The 24,894-nt window shown below is 38.9% G+C and overlaps 2 protein-coding genes across 10 annotated transcripts in view; one reads left to right on the plus strand and one right to left on the minus strand.

Annotated features, from left to right (window-relative positions):
• LOC128688956 (receptor-type guanylate cyclase Gyc76C) overlaps positions 1-24,894 on the plus strand; it is a 619,662-nt gene that overhangs the window by 446,986 nt on the left and 147,782 nt on the right. The gene's annotated exons all lie outside the window — the stretch shown is intronic.
• LOC138852424 (forkhead box protein P2-like) overlaps positions 1-24,894 on the minus strand; it is a 113,721-nt gene that overhangs the window by 38,113 nt on the left and 50,714 nt on the right. The window contains exon 1 of one of the 4 annotated variants that reach the window (XR_011391746.1): positions 18,960-19,170. The exons of the other annotated variants lie outside the window; for them this stretch is intronic. The gene's annotated coding sequence lies outside the window, so the exon portion shown is untranslated. Of the gene's footprint in view, positions 1-18,959; positions 19,171-24,894 lie in introns of those variants that run through there. 4 annotated transcript variants of the gene reach the window in all.

Consider the following 24,894-nt stretch of genomic DNA (forward strand, 5'->3'; position numbering starts at 1 on the left):
TTCTATTCTTTAGCGAAGCTAAAGAGTAAGCAAATGACATCACCGTCCAATACCTGTCCACCTGCCAGTCCAAATTCCAGTACGGAGTCAAGAATGGATTGACATTATTTATACAATTATTACAATAATGCAGTAGTCTGCATAACAATAAATATTCTATTTTTGGTGAATAAAAATTCCAAATGGTAAGCAAGAGTAATTTAAGAGGGGCCTGTAGCCATGACTAATGAACAGAGAAAATGTTATTTTAGTGCCAGGAATGTCTGCATTGTTTATTCTGGATCCTATTTTGAAATTGGCATCTGTTGAAATTTGTGTGAAATCGGCCAAATTACCAATTCCTAACCACTTTACTGGGTAGTTGAAGTAAGTGAATGGGCGGTTTCTTGTACTCAGTTGACAGACTAGAAGTAAGTTTATTCAGGTATACACAAATACAGTTACATATATTATCATACATAGCAGTGTATGTATAGAGAACCTAGGATAATCCAGAAAAGTCAGACAAAGTGACATATTTCCAGTACCTGGCTTGGGCTTGCCATATATGATTTTTGGTAAATATTTTTTTTCTCGGTTGTTTGTTGGGCTATCTCATTGAAACTTGGGCAATGTATGATGGAAAGATGCTTCTTAACATACAACAAAAATAAAAAAGACGTACGATAAATAAGGGAGTTCACTTCTCAGCCATTATCCGCCTCTTTGCAGTATATTTTCATATGGTTTTTATGGTTGTATTCTCATTTTTTGGACTCATTTGATAGAATGGAAGATATATTACAGAAATAGACATGATTTTGATTGTTTCATGACGAAAAGCACCTTGAAATTGAGCTCAAAGTAGCGGCAATGTTCGATTTTTTCCGATGTTCAATGAGCTGTGTAAGTCAAGTTGGTTAATTTTATTAAGTGTATTCTAACCTAACCACTCCATAATTCAGCAAACTCAGTAATCCGGCACACTACAGGTCCCATTGATGCCAGATTTGTGATGGAGGACCTGTATTCCGTTTTCTCTAATATAAACCCCCAAGACAGGGATAGGAGAATGGTATTTGTTTACCAAATCCTCTTCATACCTCCGTTGAACTGCTCAGTGTTATGACAAATATTATTCATTCTGGAGTATTTAACATGTTTTATGTTATTTATATTGTTTATTATGTCATATTAGATCAATTGTGATAGGCAAATAAGCTGTAGTGTTGATATTAGTGTAACAATAAAGCATATTCTCCTGCTTCATGAGACTGAGTTCATGACAACCGACAGTGACTTCAAAGCCACCTTATCTTTAATAGATAATGTACTGTGTAGGTGCTTTACGTAATGAGAAGCATTTCTTTTATTCATTGGAGCCATGGCTAGGGCTAAAAGTAAGCAGGTTAAAACAATAAATGGGGAAAAAGAAATTGGAATGACTTATGCAGCAAGTAGTGCCACCAAACAGTACCAGCTGGTTGGTGTGGCGACCCTGGAAATTTGAAATTATGCTAGCCAAAATTAGTGCCGAATAACTGAAGGAACCGAATAACTGATTGCCGGATTTGTGATGGCGGACCTGTAGTAGACACAATAGTAAGTGTGAATGTTTTGTATGTTGAGTAAGTCAAGACTCTTGAAAAGCGGAGGAATATGCTGTCAATTACAGGGGTTTGTGATCAATCGCACAGCAGTTTTTTGTTGGGTTATTTGTTTAAGGTGATTTGCTGTGGTTGAGCCCCATGCACAAATACCATAGGTGAGGTAAGGATAGATGAGTGAGTGGTATAGTGCAAAGAGAGCTGATAGGGGTACATAGTACCATATCTTTGAAAGGATGCCTACTGTTTTTGAGACTTTCTTGGATATTTGTTGTATGTAAGTTTGGAATTTGAGGTTGCAGTCTAGGTGGAGACCTAGAAATTTACCCTCTGTGTGTCTAGAAATGGGTGAACCATTTATTAGTATGTATAACTGTACATTTGTAGCTCTGTTTCCAAACAGCATAAAATGGATTTTGTTTGTATTGAGAATAAGTTTGTTGGTGGTCATCCAAGTAGATATATTTTAGTGGTTCATCATTTCCACTGTCTGTTAGTATGGTTGGGTTTGGGTGAGAGAAGACATAAGTAGTGTCATCTGCAGATAAAATGGGTTTAAGGAGTTTAGATGCATTTGGGAGGTCACTGATGTAGATGAGAAAGAGAAGTGGGCCAAGGACACTCCCCTGTGGGACTCCAACAAGTACTGGTTGTGTAGTGGAGTTAGCTCCATTTGTGTATACATACTGGGTTCTATTGCTAAGATAAGATTTTAGGTATTCAAGAGAGTGTCCTCTGACCCCATAATGTTCAAGTTTTCAACTGTATCAATAGCATTTTGTAAGTCAATGAAGAGTCCCAGGGAAAATTCATTTTTTCAAGTGCAGAATATATTAGCTCAAGCATAAGGATAATTGCATCATTTGTACTTGTTTTCAGTCTAAATCTAAGTTGAAAGGGGTTGAGTATGTTGTAGGATACTAAGTAGGAGTAGACCTGTTTGTTAATTAGCTTTTCAAAGATTTTAGATAGTATGGGCAAGTTTGATATAGGCCTATAGTTGTTCAACTCAGTTGGATCACCTCCTTTGTGGATCGGGGTGACCCTTGCTGTCTTGAGTATGGATGGGAAAGTGGAAGATTCAATAGATTTGTTAAACAGGGTTGTAGTAATTGGTGACAATACATGAGAAACTTTTTTATACATGAGTGGTGGTAAGTTATTTAGGTTACCTGTCTTGTTCTTTAGAGTTGTGATTATGAGCAAGATTTCAGTAGGATTTGTTGGGGCTAAGAATAGATAGAGTATTTGGGTAGTTGCCAGTAAGGTAGTCTTTTGGTTGAGTGTTTGAGTTTGGTATTTTGTTTGCTAACTTTGATCCTATGATTTGTTGGCAGTATCGGTTGACTGGAGGAGAGGTTCGGCGGGTTTCGTTAAGTTAATCATTCTGTTTTGTGGCAGCTTTTTTGATCCTAGGATTTCAGATAAGGTTTTCCAGGTCTTATTTACATCACCTTTTATATCCTGAAATCTGTTTTTGTAATAGTTTTTTTTTGACCTCCTTATTAGGTTTGTTAGTACAGTGGACCCTCGACCAACGTTGGTATCGTCTAATGTTAAATCCGACTAGCAATACATTGTAACGCAAAAATTTTGCCTCGACTAGCGCTAAAAAACCCGACCAACGCTATTCGTTCCGTTCGAGACGCGTCCACTTCTGGCCTGAGTGCGCCTCACTTGTCCCGTGGGTGCCAGTGTTTACAAGCCAGCCAGCCACCGTGGTCCCATCCAAACATACAGTCGGAACATTTCATATTATCACAGCGTTTGTAGTGATTGCACCTGCAAAATAAGTCACCATGGGCCCCAAGAAAGCTTCTAGTGCCAACCCTACAGCATAAAGGGTGAGAATTACTATGGATATGAAGAAAGAGATGATTGCTAAATATGAAAGTGGAGTGCGTGTCTCCGAGCTGGCCAGGTTGTACACAAAACCCCAATCAACCATCGCTACTATTGTGGGCAAGAAAACGGCAATCAAGGAAGCTGTTTGTGCCAAAGGTGCAACTATGTTTTCGAAACTGAGATCGCAAGTGATAGAAGATGTTAAGAGACTGTTATTGGTGTGGATAAACGAAAAACAGATAGCAGGAGACAGCATCTCTCAAGCAATCATATGTGAAAAGGCTAGGAAGTTGCATGACGATTTAATTAGAAAAATGCCAGCAACTAGTGGTGATGTGAGTGAATTTAAGGCCAGCAAAGGTTGGTTTGAGAGATTTAAGAATCATAGTGGCATACATAGTGTGATAAAGCATGGTGAGGCTGCCAGTTCGGACCACAAAGCAGCTGAAAAATATGTGCAGGAATTCAAGGAGTACATAGACAGTGAAGGACTGAAACCTGAACAAGTGTTTAATTGTGACGAAACAGGTCTGTTTTGGAAGAAAATGCCAAGGAGGACCTACATTACCCAGGACATAAGCCTATGAAAGACAGGCTTACTCTGTTGATGTGTGCCAATGCTAGTGGTGATTGCAAAGTGAAGCCTTTATTGGTGTCTCACTCTGAAACTCCCAGAGTGTTCAGGAAAAACAATGTCGTCAAGGCTAATTTGTGTGTGCTGTGGAGGGCAAACAGTAAGGCATGGGTCACTAGGGACTTTTTCTATGACTGGTTACACCATGCATTTGCCCCCACTGTGAAAAATTACCTCCTGGAAAATAAATTGGACCTTAAGTGCCTCCTGGTATTAGACAATGCTCCTGGTCATCCTTCAGACTTGGCAGAGCGACTTTCTGTGGACATGAGCTTCATTAAGGTGAAGTTTTTGCCTCCTAATACCACTCCTCTCCTGCAGCCCATGGACCAGCAGGTCATTGCAAACTTCAAGAAACTGTACACAAAAACTGTGTTTGAAAGGTGCTTTGTAGTGACCTCAGAAACTCAACTGACTCTAAGAGAGTTTTGGAGAGATCACTTTAGCATCCTCAATTGTGTAAACATTATAGGTAAGGCTTGGGAGGAAGTGACTAAGAGGACCTTGAACTCTGCTTGGAAAAAACTGTGGCCAGAATGTGTAGACAAAAGGGATTTTGAAGGGTTCGAGGCTTACCCTGAGAATCCTATGCCAGTTGAGGAATCCATTGTGGCATTGGGGAAGTGTCATGTAACTGTGCATGTCTTCTTCAGTTTGTGTGTATTAAAATTAATATTTCATGTGGTAAAATTTTTTTTTTCAATACTTTGGGGTGTCAGGAACGGATTAATTTGATTTCCATTATTTCTTATGGGGAAAATTAACTCGACTAACGATAATTTCGATTAACGATGAGCTCTCAGGAACGGATTAATATCGTTGGTCGAGGGTCCACTGTATTGTCGAGTAACGTTTAGTCATATCCTTTGTTATAAGACCCATTCTGTACTGTTTTTCATATAGGTGTTTTTTATCAATAGATTTAAGGATGCTGTTTGTAAGCCATGGGCTATTTAGTCTTTTAGTTGTGATCTGATTAGTTTTTATCAGGCAGTGCATATTATAGAGGTTTTGGGTTTTTTGTAAGAAAATATTAATATGTTCCTCAATATCAGGGTTGATTGCTAGCTTGTTTTGCCAGTCAGTGTTGTTTACTGCTGAAATAAAGCTATTGACAGATGATTCATCATGTAGTTGAAAGGTGATCTTAGTTGTGTCCTAAGATGCTTTACCTTAGTTGGTTATGAGAAAGGTGGGATAGTGGTCAGTGGTGTTATTTGTGATTATGTCTGATTTTAATGGGGATATTATATTTGTCTAGATATGGTCTAGTAATGAAGCATTTGTATTAAGGGATTCTAGTAGGCTTTGTTATTGTAGGCAGAAGTAAGCAGCTGCTCATTGTGTTTGTGAAATCAGTTACTACATTAGTAGATGTAGATCAGTGAATAATATAGTTTAAGGAGTGCTGTTTGTGGTAATGATTAAAGATAAAGATTTTATTTCTTTGCAAAGTTTACAATGCGTGATTACAATTTTGATTTGTTATCATGCCATGGCATTTTGGGCAGGCTAAACCTAATCATTACAGACTACTTAATACTAGACATATAAAGAGTAGTAAATTTTAATTATACATTTTTTTCTTATTACAATAGAAGTAGCTAGTGGTTTACTGTAATTGAATTTATAGTTGAGATGAAATACATAAAAAATTACATTATTACAATTTAGCACAATTTACAATAATGAGATTGAAACAATTTTAAGTTTGAAAAAATGCTTAAATAATTGAGCAATCATAAATTATGTAGGAATTTTTTGAGTTACTGGTAGGTTATAATATATAGTGTTTGTCTGGTTAATTTTGGGTGATGAGGTGATTTCTAAGTAGAACCTTAAATTGATTTGCAGGCAAGGCCCTTTTATATGTTCAGGCAATGAATTCCAGATCTTTGGACCCTTTATGTGCAAACATAAACCCTTCACTCAAACTTCTCCTCACCAACCTAAATAAGATGCATGACCATAACACAAGACACAGATCACTTTTCCATGTACCCAATGTCCACATTACACTATGTAAGAACTCTATGCACATAAAGGGCCACCAAAATTTTGAACTCATTACCAGTAAATATTAAAGTAACCTGGTCTGAACATCAATTTAAGACTCTTCTCAAAAACCATTTACTCACCCTAAACTAAATATACAATACTCAATACTTAAATTTACAAAAAAAAAACTCCCAGTTACCTAAATACCCAAAGTTTATACATAACTTTATACTACACTGAGGAATAAATACCTGCACAAAACTATGTCTTACACCATATTGTAGCATTCTCATACTGTAAACTACTTTCACCAATGCTCAATATTATATTCCAATTTTATTTACTATTGATATACACAACCTACACAATACGTTCAAATTGTCCTAATGTAATATCCCCAGATTATAACTTGATTTTAACTTGACTGTAACTTACTATGATCAATTTCTCTAGTATTAAGTAGTCTGTAAGCCATTAATTTAGTCTGCCCATAATGCCATGGCATGATAGTGGCTCTTGGCACTGTAACTCATTATTGTAACTACAGAATCTCAATGTAAACTTGCAAAGAAATAATAATTGTATTGTATTGTATATCATTTTTGCATAGTGATGGACAAGAGGGATATCAAAGATTGTTTTGTGCCTTGTGTTATGCCTGTGCATGCTGTTGTAGTTATCAAGGAGGAGTTTGAGAGGAGGGTTTATATTGGAGTATACTGTTTTGTGTACATAGTAGGCACTCTAATATATGTGGATATTTTGTATATTAAAGTAGTGGAGTGTGTTGCCTGGTACAGGAGTTGGTAATCAATCACACAGCAGCTTTTTGTTGGGTTATTAAAGGTTTAAGGTGATTTGCTGTGGTTGAGCCCCATGCACAAATACCATAGATGAGGTAAGGGTAGAGGAGAGAGTGGCACTGGACAAGCACCTAAAGTCGGTTCCTGACCAGGCGGGCTGTGGCTCGTACGTTGGTTTGCGTGCAGCCAGCAGCAACAGCCTGGTTGATCAGGCTCTGATCCACCAGGAGGCCTGGTCACAGACCGGGCCGCGGGGGCATTGACCCCCAGAACTCTCTCCAGGTAAACTCCAGGTAAAGAGCAAGAAGTGCCATTTGGGGTCCATAGTACTGTATCTTAGAAAGGATGCCTACTGTTTTGGAAACTTTTTTGGATATATGCTGTATATGGGTCTGAAATTTAAGACAGCAGTCAACGTGGAGACCTATGAATTTGCCCTGTGTGTCTCAAAATGGGGGGACCATTTATCGATGTGTTTAGTTCAACACTTGAAGCTCCGTTTCCAAACAGCAGGAAGTAGGTTTTGTCAATATTGAGAGTAAGTTTTTTGGTCGTCATCCAGGTACAGTAGGGCCCCGCTTTATGGCATTTTGCCTTACAACATTCCGCTAATACGGCGATGTCAAATTATGACCAAAATTTGCTATACAGCAAGCGGTCTTTCAAATATGGTGCACCCCACCCAGTTTGTTTACATTCTTCGTGACCACATCTATTATGTCAGGAAATTTTCCAAAATTTCAAGCGCTTTAAAGTTACTGCGTATTTTATATGTACTCTGATAATTATACTTATGTGTACCTGTACCTAAATATACTTACACACTGTGCTGGTGTGCAGGTACACATTAAAATTGCTGAGTCTCTCTACTCATGACGCCAATACTACGTAATAATAATCACTCTTGGGCACATTAAATGTCTTATTTTACATTAATAGTATAGGCATTTTCATTAATCCATCTATGATATTTTCCTCAAAATTATATATGAAACCCATTACATAGCATATAAACGTGATACATACACTCACAGAATAAAAATTTACATAAATATGAGATTTGTTTACAAAGCAGCTGTGTAGGTAGTGTCAAAAGAATTACATTTTCTCTAGTCAAACTGGGGGATAACTGTAGAAAAATATTCTTTTCGTATGCATCACTCTATATATAGCAAATCATGACCCTTGTGGGTTTAGTGCTTTTTATTATGATAATAATAATAATATCTTCATTCACTCTAAAAATGGTGTGTTGCTGTTTGTTTATTCTGTACTAACTTGCACAACTTGTACACAATGTAAGAGTATTTGTATTGTGAGGTAATTATTATTATAATAAAAAAATATTGAGGTAAATGTTTTACAAACTCTTACAAACGTACGTGAATGAACTAAAAGTAGACACATATTAATACGCATTTATTTCGCCTGACCCAGTGATCGCCCACTACCTGTTCAGTTTGTGCTCTTACATTGTCTGAACTCTGTATCTCATTCTCTCTCTTGTTTACTCTTTCATTAACTAGTTGGCTCTCATTGATAATGGCGTCTAAGGTTAGCTGTGATAAAAAGAGGAGTGCCAAATTAGACGATGATGGTGTGCCATTCTGATTTTATTCAATAAACACCCTGCCACTCACCTCTCACACATTAATATTAATATTTTAGGTAAGTAATAAGTGTACTCTGTGTGTATCTTACCCTTTATTGTGTTTTTAATGCCCATTTCTATTGCTAACTTAATATAAGTTAGTGTAAACTTGTTGTCAGGCATTTATTGCATATTTTATATGTGCTCTGATAAAAATTCTTGTGGACCTGTGTGGTAGCCGGCCGGAGGGACAACATTACGTTTTCTCTGCTCGGCCATTAGAGAAAACGTGTGTGAATCTGTGTTTGGCCCAGCCACTCCCCCACCCCACTTTTGTTTACAATTTTCGGCATGAATTATTTATTACTTCTCCCTTCGTTTATGATGGCATCTAAAGGTAATTGTTAGAAACTATTAAATTCAGTGAACAAGGTAAGTTGATGCTAATGATATGGCTCTGGGCCACAGTGTAGGTAGCCGGTAGGTGTAGCTCAGGTGGGCTACACCTACCGGCTACCTACACTGACTTCCTACAAATAAATACTACTCACCTCTCTTCCTACATTAACCCTTTGACTGTTTCAGGCCCCTCTCTGAAACTGTCATTCTATGTCGCTCAATTTTTGAAAAAAAAAAATTATTTTTTCTTATGAAATGATAGAGAATCTTTTCCCGATGGTAATGACACCAAAAGTTCGAAATTTGGTCGAAAACTCGTGGAATTATGCTCCCGCGAAGTTAGCGGTCTCGGCGACATATGCGTATCGGCGATTTCGCCGACTTTGAGCCCAATTTTCAGCCAATTCCATTGTTCCAGTTGACCAAACTCATAGCTATTTCTTTAGAACTCCATTTTATCTATCAGCTGAGTACAAGAAACCTCCCATTTACTAATTTGGACTACCCAATATGGTGATCAGAAATTGGCAATTTGGCCAATTTCACGCAAAATAAAAAAGATGCCAATTTCAAAATAGGGTCCAGAATAAACAAGGTAGACATTCGTGGCACTAAAATAACATATGCTCTGTTCATTAGTCACATCTCTAGCCCCCTCTTATATTATTATTGCTTTCTATTTTGATTTTTTATTCATACAAAAAAATACAAAATTTACTGTTATACAGACGACTGCATTATTGTAAAAATGGTATAAATAATATCAGTGCACTAGTGAAAGAATATTAGACTCCCCAGTTGACGTGTATTGGACGTGTGGTGTGATTTATTTACTCTTGAACATTGGTAAAAATCGAACATTTCCGCTACTCTGAGCTCAGTTTCAACGTCGTTTTCATCGTAAAAGTAACGAAAATCATCTCCATTTCTGTAACATGTTTTCCATTTTATCACCTAAGACCATGAAAACGCGAATACAACGATAAATACTATACGAAAATACACCTCAAAGTCGGCGTTTTATTCCAAAAAAACGATCAGAGTTTTTTTTTTCTCATTACGCAATGTGTGCTGCAGGATTTTTTTTATGTGGTGCACACTGACCACACAGACCCATTCTCTCACATGTGGGCCTACCAGCTTTCTCCCACTTGATTTGAAGCCGCTAGAATTATTGAGTATATATACGTCAGAAACATTGGCTCGTAAGACGTATTTGTACGTCGAAAACAGTCAAAGGGTTAAGACTACACATATTTTAAGGTAAATAATTGTGTACTGTATGTGTATTTTAACTCTCTGGGCTGTTTTAAATACTATTGTATATTAAGTATGAGATGGGGAGCCAGGGCTTCCTACACCTGACTTCATACAAGTAAGTACTACTCACCTCTCGCCCTACATTAAGATTACAAATACTTTAAGATAAGTAATGAGTGTACTGTGTATGTATTTTACTTTTTTGCTTATTAATATGTGTCTACTTTTAGTTCATTCACGTACGTTTGTAAAAGTTTGTAAAACATTTACCTCACAATATTTTTTTTATTATAATAATAATTACCTCACAATACAAATACTCTTACATTGTGTACAAGTTGTACAAGTTAGTACAGAATAATCAAACAGCAACACACCATTTTTAGAGTGAATGAAGATATTATTATTAGTACAGTGGTCCCTCGCTTTTCGTAGTTCCCGGCAATCGTAAATTTTGCCAATCATAGGGGTATTTTCGTATAAACATGGACTCGCTTTTCATAAGTTGACTTGCGAGTTGTAGTTCGTCCGGGATGCGTACCCACGGTGTGAGCCATGGCGGCAGACAGTCTGGCATTGTTTACCGGTGAGCGAAGGTCCCCTCATGTGCTCCAGCGAAATATTTCATAATATTCCATTTATTTTAGTGCTTGCAAGTACTAAATAAGCTACAATGGCTCCAAAGAAAGCTCCTAGTGCCAAACCTGTGGTAAAGAAGGTGAGAAATACGATTGTATTTAAGAAAACCATCATTGAACAGTATGAAAGTGGTACAAGTGTTGCCGAACTGGCCAGGATGTATAAGAAACCCTACACAACCTTATGTTCCATAGTGGCCAAGAAAAAGGAAATCAAGGATGCTGTTGTTGCAAAGGGGGTAACTATGCTGACAAAAATGAGATCACCAGTACTTGAAGAGGTTGAGAAGTTATTATTGGTGTGGATAAATGAGAAACAATTAGCAGGAGATACTCTTATGGCTTCGATTATTTGTGAAAAGGCTAGGCAGTTGCATGACGATTTGGTAAAGAAATTGCCTGCAAATAGTGGTGATGTGAGTGAATTTAAGGCCAGCAAAGGCTGGTTTGAGAGATTTGAGAACCGTACTGGCATACACAGTGTGGTAAGGCATGGTGAGGCTGCCAGTTCGGACCACAAGGCAACTGAAAAATATGTGCATGAATTCCAGGAGTACATAGAGGCTGAAGGACTGAAACCTGAACAAGTGTTCAACTGTGATGAAACAGGCCTCTTTTGGAAGAAAATGCCAAAGAGGACCTTCATTACACAAGAGGAAAAGGCAATGCCAGGACACAAGCCTATGAAAGACAGGCTGACGCTAATGTTCTGTCCTAATGCTAGTGGGGATTTCAAAGTGAAGCTATTACTAGTGTACCATTCTGAAAATCCCAGAGTGTTCAGGAAAAACAATGTTATGAAGAGTAAATTGTGTGTGTTTTGGAAATCTAATAGTAAGGCATGGGTCACGAGGGAAATTTTCGTCGAGTGGTTCAATGAAGTGTTTGGCCCTAGTGTGAAGGAGTATCTCCTGGAAAAGAAATTGGATCTCAGGTGCCTGCTAGTAATGGACAATGCACCTGCTCATCCTCCAAACTTGGATGACATAATTTTCGAGGAGTTTGGGTTCATCACAGTAAAGTTCTTGCCCCCGAATACCACTCCTCTCCTCCAGCCCATGGACCAGCAGGTCATTGCAAACTTTAAAAAACTCTACACAAAAGCAGTGTTTCACAGGTGCTTGACTGTGACCACAGACACTCACTTGACCCTAAGGGAATTTTGGAGAGAAAACTTCAGCATCCTTCAGTGCATAACCCTTATAGGTATGGCTTGGGAGGGAGTGACTCCCAGGACTTTGAACTCTGCCTGGAGAAAATTGTGGCCAGATTGTGTTGACAAGAGGGATTTTGAAGGGTTTGGGACTGACCCTCATGAGCCTATGTCTGTTGTAAAATCAGTTGTGGCACTGGGGAGTTCCATGGGGTTGGATGTGAGTTTGGAGGATGTGGAAGAATTGGTGGAAGACCACAACGAAGAGCTCACCACTGAGGAGCTGCAAGAGCTTCAGCAGGAAGAGCAACAGATTGCAGCTCAGAATCTTGCTGCAGAGGAGGAGGAAGAGAGATGGAAGCAGGTGCCTTCTTCAGAAATTAAAGAGATTTTTACTATGTGGGGTAAGATGGAAAGCTTTGTGGAGAAACATCACCCTAACAAGGTTGTTGCAAGCCATGTTGGCAACATGTACAGTGACAAAGTCTTGGGCCATTTTAGGGAAGTGTTAAAGAGACGCCAGAAACAGAGCTCTCTCCACAGTTATTTTGCGAGACAGGACTCCAGTGACTCTCAAGGTGGTCCTAGTGGCATTAAGAAACAGAGAAGACAAGCAACCCCAGAAAAGCAATTGGTACCTGAGGTGTTGCTGGAAGGGGATTCCCCTTCCAAACTCTAAACAATCCTCTCTCTCTCCTCCTCCAGTCTCCCATACACTAAGAAGAATCTCAGATAAAGGTAAGTGTTATGCTGTTAATGTTTCAGTCATCATTTCCCATTGTATTGTTTATGTACTACATGTATATTTCATGTTAAAAATTTTTTTGTTTTAATACTTCTGGGTGTCAGGAACGGATTAATTGTAGTTACATTATTTCTTATGGGGAAAATTGATTCGCAAATCGTAAATTTCGTTTATAGTAGCTCCTCCAGGAACGGATTTAATTACGAAAAACGAGGGACCACTGTATTATTATTATTATTTTTTTCTTTTTTTTTATTATCACACTGGCCGATTCCCACCAAGGCAGGGTGGCCCGAAAAAGAAAAACTTTCACCATCATTCACTCCATCACTGTCTTGCCAGAAGGGTGCTTTACACTACAGTTTTTAAACTGCAACATTAACACCCCTCCTTCTGAGTGCAGACACTGTACTTCCCATCTCCAGGACTCAAGTCCAGCCTGCCGGTTTCCCTGAACCCTTTCATAAATGTTACTTTGCTCACACTCCAACAGCACGTCAAGTATTAAAATCCATTTGTTTCCATTCACTCCTATCAAACACGCTCACGCATGCTCGCTGGAAGTCCAAGCCCCTCGCACACAAAACCTCCTTTACCCCCTCCCTCCAACCTTTCCTAGGCCAACCCCTACCCCGCCTTCCTTCCGCTACAGACTGATACACTGTTGAAGTCATTTTGTTTTGCTCCATTCTCTCTACATGTCCAAACCACCTCAACAACCCTTCCTCAGCCCTCTGGATAATAGTTTTGGTAATCGCACACTTTCTCCTAATTTCCAAAGTACGAATTCTCTGCATTATATTCACACCACACATTGCTCTCAGACATGACATCTCCACTGCCTCCAGCCTTCTCCTCGCTGCAACATTCATCACCCATGCTTCACACCCATATAAGAGCGTTGGTAAAACTATACGTACTCTCATGCATTTCCCTCTTTGCCTCCAAGGACAAAGTTCTTTGTCTCCACAGACTCCTAAGTGCACCACTCACCCTTTTCCCCTCATCAATTCTGTGATTCACCTCATCTTTCATAGATCCATCTGCTGACACGTCCACTCCCAAATATCAGAATACATTCACCTCCTCCATACTCTCTCCCTCCAATCTGATATCCAATCTTTCATCACCTAATCTTTTTGTTACCCGCCGGGAATCGAACCCGGGCCCTCCGTGTGTGAAGCGGGAGCTTTAGCCGCCAGGCCACCGGGCCACCCTAAGTAAGAGTAGGAGTAGGAGTAAACTTGCTTGTGAATTATTTTTTTTTAAATTTTAGATAGTAGGAGCAAGTTTGTACTGTTGAAAACTCAACCTCTTGCACAAATATATCATAAATATTTTCAGTTGGGATTTTGTACCCTGCAGAATTATTAAGCTTGCTTGCAATGTTTGTTTCCCATAAACATTTCTTAATTAAATCCTACAGTGATTTCTCTGATACACAATGCTTAATTAACCCTTTCATTTTCGAGACCCCTGATCCTAAACTTGCTCTCAGTGTCGAAAAATATTAAAAAAAAAATTATTTTTCTTACCAAAATCTTAAGAATATTTTTGTGAGTTTACCTGGAGTTTACCTGGAGAGAGTTCCTGGGGGTCAACACCCCCACGGCCCAGTCTGTGACCAGGCCTCCTGGTGGATCAGAGCCTGATCAACCAGGCTGTTACTGCTGGCTGCATGCAATCCAACGTACGAGCCACAGCCCAGCTGGTCAGGTACTCACTTTAGCTGCTTGTCCAGTGCCTGCTTGAAGACAGCCAGGGATCTACTGGTAATCCCCCTTATGTATGCTGGGAGGCAGTTGAACAGTCTCGGGCCCCTGACACTTATTGTATTGTCTCCTAACGTGCTAGTGACACCCCTGCTTTTCATTGGGGGGGATGTTGCATCATCTACTGAGTCTTTTGCTTTCGTTGTGAGTGATTTTCATGTGCAAGTTCGGTACTAGTCCCTCTAGGATTTTCCAGGTGTATATAATCATGTATCTCTCCCGCCTGCGTTCCAGGGAGTACAGATTCAGGAACTTAAAGCGCTCCCAGTAATTGAGGTGTTTTATCTCTGTTATGCGCGCCGTGAAGGTTCTCTGTACATTTTCTAGGTCAGCAATTTCACCTGCCTTGAAAGGTGCTGTTAGTGTGCAGCAATATTCCAGCCTAGATAGAACAAGTGACTTGAAGAGTGTCATCATGGGCTTGGCATCCCTAGTTTTGAAGGTTCTCATTATCCATCCTGTGTTTTAAAAGAAAAAAAAATGCCATCAGTACTTACTGAGATATAGAGGCATGAAGTTCACGGAAAGTGAACAGCTTACAGCAACATCGGCGACTGCTGCTCACTTGGTAATATTATTTTTACTTTTATTCTACTTCTTTCTTTTAATTTTTAATATTTTACTTTTTCAAGTAACTTTTGTGAACTGTGAGACCAATATAATGTGTAATGTATATACGTATATCCATTTGTCATATGCATCACAATAACCGCACAAACATTATCATTATGAAAGTAAAGACACGTGTAACATCTGGATATCTTTATTGTAGACATTTCGCCATCCAGTGGCTTTATCAATACAAATTCTAGGACATAATTGGAAGACTGTAGAACTATATACAAAAGATGAGGTAATCATTCCCTCAGCCTTGGAGTTAGTGTTCACAGCATCGTGGTGGAGGAGAATCTGGAACAAAGGCAAGAAGACTGAACTTGTGACTATGCCCTTGTCTGCTGCATGTCCTTATCCACTGATGCCTATATAACCGCCAGTCTTCTTGCCTTTGCTCCAGATTCTCCTCACCACGATGCTGTGAACACTAACTCCAAGGCTGAGGGACTGATTACCTCATCTTTTGTATATAGTTCTACAGTCTTCCAATTATGTCCTAGAATTTGTATTGATAAAGCCACTGGATGGCAAAACGTCTACAATAAAGATATCCAGATGTTACACACATGTCTTTACTTTCGTATTGTCGGTATTTTATACCTTTCTTGCACAAATTATCATTATATTGTTTTCAAAACCTGTTTACACAAACCAACAATAAAAAAAGTTGTTTATTACTATTGTTCTATAATATTTATACAGTGGACCCCAGGTTATCAGCCATAATCCGTTCCAGAAGGTTGGCCGACAACCGAAATGGCTGAAAACTGAATTAATATTTCCCATAAGAATTAATGGAAATACAATTAATCCGTTCCAAAGAAAAATATTAACCCAAAAAATAATTTTTTTAACAATTATGTAAGTATTACATACGTTTATTGAAGGCTAATGCTGCCTTCTGGAAGATAGGGAGGAGGAAAGAGGGAGGAGTTAGTGTTTGGAAGGGGAATCCCCCTCCATAAAGACTTTAGGTAGCAAAGCCTTCTCTGGGGTTACCTCCCTTCTCTGTCTTTTAATGCCACTAGGACCAGCTTGAGAGTCACTGGACCCCTGTCTCACAAAATAACAGTCCAGAGTAATCTGTTTCTGGTGACTCTTTAAGATTTCCCTGAAGTGGGACAGGGTTTTGTCACTAAACATGTTTGCAGATATGTCTTGTTTCAGCTTTGTCAGGGTGGTGTTTCTCTACAAGAGCTTGCACCCTAGTGCACATGGCACACACCTCTTTAATCTCTGAAGAAGGCACCTCCTTCACTCCCTCTTCCTCCTCCTATGAAGCAAGTTCTTCAGCTGCAGTCTGTTGCTGTTTCAGATGAAGCTCTTGCAGCTCTTCAGTGGTTAGCTCTTCCCTGTGGTCCTCCACCAACTCTTCCACATCTTGGCCACTCACCTCCAACCCCAGGGACTTCCCCAGTGCCACAATAGAGTCCACAGGGTTGGCAGTGTCAGGGTCAGCCTCAAACCCTTCAAAATCCCTTTTTTGGAAACAATCTGGCCACAGTTGTCTCCAAGCACAGTTCAAAGTCCTGGAAGTCACTCCCTCCCAAGCCTTACCTATAAGGCTTATGCAGTGGAGTATAGTGAAGTGATTCCTCCAGAACTGTCTTAGGGTCAACTGAGTGTCTAATGTCACTTCAAAGCACTTTTGAAACACTGCTTTTGTGTAGAGTTTTTTTAAGTTAGAAATGACCTGCTGGTCCATGGGCTGGAGGAGAGGAGTGGTGTTAGGAGGCAAGAACTTCACTGTGATGAAATTGAAGTCCCTAGACACTTGATCTTGCAAGTCTGGAGGATGTGCAGGAGCATTGCCCAGTAACAGGAGGCACTTAAGTGGCAATTTCTTTTCCAAGAGGTATTTTTTCACACTTGGGTTAAACATATCTTTAACCCACTCTTTGAAAATTTGCCTTGTGACCCATGCCTTATGATTAACTTTCCACATCACACACAATCTATTATTCAAGACATTGTTTTTCTTGAACACTCTGGGATTTTCTAAGTGATACACGAGTAAAGGCTTCACTTTGAAATCCCCACTAGCATTACCACACAACAAAAGAGTAAGCCTGTCTTTCATAGGCTTGTGTCCTGGCAGTGCCTTTTCCTCCTGGGTAATGTAGGTCCTGTTTGACATTTTACAGGCCTGTTTTGTCACAATTGAACACCTGTTGGGTTTCGAATCCTTCAGCCTTTACATAATCCTGGAATTCATGAACGCACTTTTCAGCCACACATTTGCCAGAACTTGCAGCCTCACCATGCCTTACAACACTGTGTATGCCACTACGCTTCTTAAATCTATCAAATCATCCTTTGCTGGCCCTAAATTCACAAACTGCAGCACTTGTTCCAGGCATTTTCTTTGCAAGATCCTCATGCAACTGCCTTGCCTTCTCACAAATAATAGACTCCATAACACTGTCTCCCACTAATTCTTTTTCCTTAATCCACAATAATAATAACTTTTCCATCTCTTCCATTATTGGTGGCCTTTGTTTAGTTGGACAAGTTACTCCTTTTGCAGCATTAACATCTTTGATTTGTTCTTTCTTTGCCATGATGGATGTAATTGTTGATTTATTCTTGCTGTACGTCCTGGCAAGTTCCACCACCTTCATACCACTTTCAAACTTTTGTATCACTTCATGCTTAAGTTCCATGGTGTTTCTCACTTTCTTTGCCACAGGAACTTTCTTTGGAGCCATGGTTCCTTATTTCACAGTTGTACTGCAAAAGTAACACAAACTACAATGGGAAATAAGCAAAATGTTTGGATGTATAAGCAGAAGCTTCCTCAGCCACTGAGAGACAAAGCCAAACTGATGAACAAGCAGCCCCAGCCGGCAGATGGACTTGTCCCAAATGGCCGATAACTGGGCAAACGGCCGATAATCGGGTGCTGAAAAACCAGCCGATAACCGAGTTGGCCGATAACTGAGTTGGCCGATAACCAAACTGGCCGATAACCGGGGGTCCACTGTACATATATAGAGTCACTGGACATGTTCCTAGAACTGCTACAGCTTGTGGAAGGTTGTTTTTGTTTGGGTGCTTGAAAGTAGCCTTTGCTGTGGATGTGCTGAGAGCGGCGTGGCTGGTGTCACATGACACATTACGCAACCACCACCACCACCACCACCACCACCCATTACCTATACTGTCTTCCCCAACAAGCATGCTGTCTTCCCCACCACCCATATGGAAATAAGTCACTTTGACTTTTTTGGGTTATCCTAGGTTGATGGTCATCTGGGTTTTCAGCACTGTTTCTGGTATCCTGGGCATTGCTTTTGGTCACAAACTCCTTAGAACCATGAAATTCGTCTTCATTGACACTTCCATCTGTGTTAGAACTATCACTTGGGAAGAGAAGAGTCCCAGTTCGCTGGGGAGTGAGGTATATATTACCGCAAAGCATGTTAACCCGTAAACAGTTAAAATTATATACGTTCTTACCGCTAGCGCCCTAAACGTAAATATACATTTTATTTTTCCTGCCTCTAAATTTGGCACAATTGGTCTGAGATGCCTGGTCAGCATAGAATAGGTCTTAACACTCAGTGTGCACAATATTAAAAAATCTGGGACCACTTAGTACCTTTTGGGAGTGCCAGTTATATTGAGTGCCAGCTAGAACAAACAGTGGAGCAAACACCAAGGATTCACTGATGTAATGTCATAGTAACACTTCCCTTTTAAGAGGAAAGTGATGTTAACCCCAAGTTTAGGATCTGTCTATCTGTCTCTGTCTATTTCTGTCTGTCTATCTCTGTCTATCTCTGCCTGTCTCTGTCTGTCTGTCTCTATCTGTCTCACAGGTACACATAAATACAATTATACATAGTGTAAATTACCTAGGATAACCTAAAAAATCCAAAGTGCTATACTGTGCTTGTAGATACAATGCATAAGAATACCTGTTGGTTCACAGTGGCTCTCTCTGAGACAGAGAGACAAGGAGAGACAGAAAGAGACTAGCAGACAGAGAAATAAGACAGAGAGATAATCAGAGATACGAGCTCATCAAATGTCATCCCTTATCTCTGCACTATCTCATCTTATCTCTGCACTATTTCATCTTATCTCTGCACCCTCGCTGACGCCCATCAAATGTCATTACATATCTGATCTTACCACTGCCCTCCCGGATGCTTGTCACTGAACACTTGTCTTACACATTGCTTCAAGGGAATTTCTTCCTTCTTCCTCCTCCTTCTTCCTTCTTCCTTCTTCCTCCTCCTTCTTCCTTCTTCCTTCTTCTTCTTCTACACTGCCGTGTATCCAAAACTTTGCTGGGACCTATTAATACTTTGTATATATTCCTAGACATTAGTAAATGACCAAGGCAGGTGTAAATGTCCACCTGTCAATGTGTTTGTGACAATATGAGTACAATTTCAGTACCTAATATTAGTGTCAGAACAAAGATTGGTTATGAAATGATAAGAACTACAATAAATTGTAATTATCAAAACATAAAAATTATGTAAAATAATATAAAAATGAGAAAAAATGGTATATCAGCAACACTTCTGCAAGTGGCAGTACTATGTTGCTGTTAGGTGAGCATTAAGTGCCAACTTTGCAGCCTCATATCTCAGTAAGTACTGACCCTAATTTTTTTATTTTAATCCTGTAACACTTGGAAAAATGTGCTCTTTATTTTCATTATTTTTTTTTTTTTTTTTTTTTTTTTCAAAATATTTGGGGCACTGGGGTAGTGAACTGATATATACGTTTGGACTGTTTATGGGTTAAACAAAGCATACTGAAATGGGACTCCCACAATGCACCACTGGCTCCCTGATTTTTTTATACTGCATACACTGACCACGCAGACCCATTCTCTCACATATAAGTGTACCAGCTTTCTCCCCTTAGATTTGAAGCCGCGGGAATTTTAGCGTACTAATATGTCACCAATACTGGCTTGTAAACCGTACCTTTACAGCACTGACAGTGAAAGGGTTAATCTAATGCTCATGCCTAATAGTTATTGACAAACTTGTTAACCTTTTTTTTTAAGCACCCTCTACTGGTATGCAAGCACTAGGCACTCAACTTGTATTGTAGCCAGGGCCGTCGTAAGGGGAGTGGGGGGACTGCCCGTGTGACACCATTTAGGGGGTGACACCATAGAGCCTTTAAAGAGGGTGGCACTAATGCCCAAAACAGTGCTGCACTAACATAAGAGAAGAATTCTTCGTTTCTATATAGCTTATTATACATTAACAAAGTACAAATAAGCCTATATAGGGAAAATCATTGATTTTGATGATGTGATAGATGATTTTGCATAATTGAAGGCAAGGAAATGTAATATCAGATTCACTGAGATGTTACCTGTACCCATGGTCAAATCAGAACTAGTGTTTTTCTGATATTTCAATTTTTTTGTTTATTTTTTAATTTTTTGTTTTGTTTTTGTTTTGGCATTGTTGAAGATGAATAAATGTAGAATCTGTTGTCTGTACTCAAAGTGGTATTTGAGTTTATGTTTCCTCAATATTACTATGATTATTTATTTTATCATTAATAAAGTTGAGAAGTATTCTCCTGTTCAGTTTATGGCCCTTAAACATTCTAATTGCTAAACATTTGTCACTGGTCATGCAGTAGTGACATAACTGGAGCTTACCCCCCCCATCCCCCCACCCTTGAATTTCATGGGGGTGACACCAAAGATGCTGCCCCACGTGACACCAGAGATTCCGCCCCGGGTGACACCAACTCTAGCGACGCCTCTGATTGTAGCTTCATGGGCAGAAAAAAATAAATACATGCTTTGTTGTATATTGGTTGTCCCAGCTGAAGGTAGGTATAGTACCGGTCTTCACATAACCATGTCTCCAAGAATGTCTTAACCACGTGGGACCATCCATACAATAATAATAATAATAATAATAATAATAATAATAATAATAATAATAATAATAATAATAATAATAATAATCTTTATTTCTACAAGTACATGTACAATGTATACAGACCTAACTGACATCAATGACATACTACTATATAGAAAGCCCCTTGTTATGTAGAACATTCAAGGCAAATTAGGTCAGTTTGTCCCCAGGATGTGACCCACACCAGTTGACTAATACCCGGGTACCTATTTTACTGCTAGGTGAACAGGGAAACACGTCCTAATGTTTCCATCTGTACTAGGGATCGACCCTTAGTGTGTGAGCTGAGTGTGCTAGCAATCAAGCAATGGGTCACCGTAATGAACAGTGGAAGAGGAGGTAAATGGCACCCTAACTGCATAAAGCTGAAAATATATATACTACAATACCAGGAACTCTGTAGTCAATACACAAAGCATGTTACCCACAAATATCATCAGAGGCAGTGTGTTCTTCGTCCTTCAGAAATCCAGTATTGATATCACAGCAGTAGTCTCCACAAAAAATGTGTGGGACTTCACAAGGATCTCGATTCCATACATAAGGCCCAAGACTGCAGGGGTGTACAAAATTGCTTGTGGAGGTTGCAACCAGGCATATATTGGTGAGACAATTAGGAATCGACCAGTCTTTCTACAAGAACACAAGCATGCTCTTGGCATATTCAACACCAGTACTGCCAGTAACACAAGTAACTGACATTCACACCTCATGGTGTGAGGTGAAGCTGAATTCTGTGCCATGAACACAGCAGACTGAGGTGACTCTGTCTGGAATCATTGATTTTTAGGATAACCAACATAATCAGACATAACAATTGGATTTTTACATTATTAGCTGCCTGAAATGCATTGTATTAGTGGCTTTCTTTTGTGCTTACCATTGTATTATTTCATTAAATTATGTTATTTGTACAGCATAAAGAAATAAACATTATTATTATTGTCTGCTCCCATAGTAAATATCATACTAAAATATAGTAAGCTGAGCATGGGCTAGTAGGCTGCTCTGCAGTGCAGAAATCCATGCTTGAATAGTTTTTCTCACACCTTAAATTAACCCTTAATGCCTATGGAAGGACTTGGAAAACCTACTAGGCAAAATGAAGCTTTGAAAGTTAAGTGTCTGCATTATGAAAGCGAGGTAAGAAAGTTGTTTTTGGTGTGCTAGGATTGGACACTAACATCTGTATACTTCATGAAATATATATATTATATTTTTATATGATTGAACAAGACAAGCTCCTAGACTCTGTCATTTTAACCAGCTCTACCTTACCACCAGATACAAACAATGAGAATTGTACCAACAAAGCACTCCAGCTAATAAAAGATGAGATACAAATAAACATTGAAACCATTAATATCAAGGAGGCCCAACTGCTAGGCAGGCAGGGTCAAAAGCAAAGTGTCATGTTAAATTCAATTCCATTGATGTAAAAAAGGACCTAATAAGTTCCTCCATCAAGAAAATGAGTAATGTGTATGTAAATGAGTGCCTAACTAAAAAAACAACAGAACCTATTATACAGACTTTGCAAACTTAAATGTGATAACAAGCAACAATAAAACAGTGGTTTACTTGTGATGGCATTATCATGGTAAAATTATCAGACACGGGTCGTAGGTTTGAAATAACGAATGATCAAGAACTACCATGTTTCCTCACATTTGCTGGTTTGACTGAATCTTGTTAAGCTATATCTCAACACAATATCAACCATGTATAGTGCTATAGTATAGTAGATTTCACCCTTAAGGTACTAAACGAAGTGTTCAGGAGTAAGATTCTCATTGAATTTTATGCCCACTGCCTCATACATTTTTAACTTTAATACTAATTTTAACCCATATTTTCATATCTATTAGTGAATAGCAGTAGTTGATTCCCAGTTACTTAAGACACATAAGGTGCTAATTCAGGTGCTCAGAACCATTACTTTTAACTTTAAAATAATTAAGGTGCTAACTCAGATGCTAAAGTGTCTTATTTTCATTGTTTTACTTTTATATTCAAAGCTCCATTATTTTAGCTTTAAAATAATTATCTTAGTTCATAAATTCATATTTGTTAGTGGTTTAACAGCACATGCTTTTTGTTTTTTTAATAATTGCAACAGCTTATTTCTCTACCTGCCCCTTATAAATCCAATTATCTATCCTGATATCAGCCTCTTATTGAACTGCACAAATGTTCCTAACAGTAATTGCCATTACTACACTGCTAGTCAGGCGAATACCCTTCGCAGTGCCAGTAAGAACATCACAGTCTTCAACTATAATATTAGATCATTGAGTAAACACTGTGATGACCTCCTTGCATTACTGAAGTCTATAAATGCTACTATAACTTTCATTATTCTTACTGAAACCTGGCTCAAACAAGATTTGACAGACATATTTCCCATACCCGGTTACACAGCCATACATAACTGCAGGCCAGACCAACCAGGAGGAGGCACTGCCATCTATTACTCTGATGAACTAGAATGTATGAAATCAACTAACTTACAGGATGAAAACGGTGAATATATAATAGCTAAATTCACATCAAAATCCCTTAAGAAACCTATAACATTTGGTACAGTCTACAGACTACCACACACAAATACTTACACTTTTAGCAGTAATCTTAGAAACATTATAACTGAGTCAGAGTTGAATAAACACCATCTGATACTTGCAGGAGATTTCAACATAAACCTCATCCAAACAACTGACCCTCCAGTAGCTGATTTCACAAACACTGTGAACAACAGCTCGTTACTACCCTCTATAACTAAGCCAACAAGAATCTCTAAGACAAATGCCTCATTACTTGACGATATCTTGACCAACACGATATCCCCACTACAAGCAGGTATAATCACAGAAATACACAGACCACTACCCCACCTTTCTCATAACCAAATTATGCAAATTGCCTCAAGAAACAAGAAAGATCTCATTTTGCCTGCATGATGAGACATCGGTAAACAACCTAATACTAGCACTAGGTGCCATTGATTGGAAGAGAGAGCTAGCTGACAGCAATAATATTGACAAAGATGTCAAAATTTTCTTACATAAAACTCTAAACCTCTGTAACAAGCATTGTCCAGTCAAAACAAAACAGATCACAGAAAAGAGACTAAACAACCCATGGCTAACAAAAAGTATCCTCAAATCTATTAACCCTTTGACTGTTTCAGTTGTATATATATGTCTTATGAGCCACCGTGTTTGATGTATATATACAGGAGGGCCCCACTTATATGGCGGGTTAGGTTCCAGGCTACTGCCGTAAAGCGGAAACTGCCGTAAAGTGGAACACCCTTTTTTTCCACTTACAAATGCATACAAACACTAGATAACAAGTTTACACTAACATATATTATGTTAGCAGTAGAACCAGGCATCAAAAAACAATAAAAAAGTACAATACGCACATAGTGCACTCATTACTTACCTTAAAATATTTATAGTCTTAATCTAGGGTGAGACAAGTAGTATTTATTGTAAGAAATCAAGTGTGGTATGTATGGTAGTCAGCCAGGCTACCATACCAGGCCACCCCACCCACACATACTATTCTATGATATTTAAGCATCCCAGAGCAATAAAATGTATATACAGTTCACTCATTACTTACCTTAAAATATAGGGTGAGATGAGTAGTATTTATTGTAAAATATCAAGTGTGGTATGTATGGTAGTCAGCCAGGCTACCATACCAGGCCAACCCACCCACACATACTATTCTATAATATTTAAGCATCCCAGAGCGATAAAATGTATATACAGTTCATTCATTACTTACCTTAAAATATAGGGTGAGATGAGTAGTATTTATTGTAAAAAATCAAGTGTGGTATGTATGGTAGTCAGCCAGGCTACCATACCAGAGAGAAAGAATGAGTGCATGAGAGAGGACAGGCGCAGAGTTATGTAAACAAACTAGGCGAACA

This window comes from Cherax quadricarinatus, chromosome 1 (genome assembly GCF_038502225.1).
Source record: "Cherax quadricarinatus isolate ZL_2023a chromosome 1, ASM3850222v1, whole genome shotgun sequence".
Lineage (NCBI taxonomy): Eukaryota > Metazoa > Arthropoda > Malacostraca > Decapoda > Parastacidae > Cherax > Cherax quadricarinatus.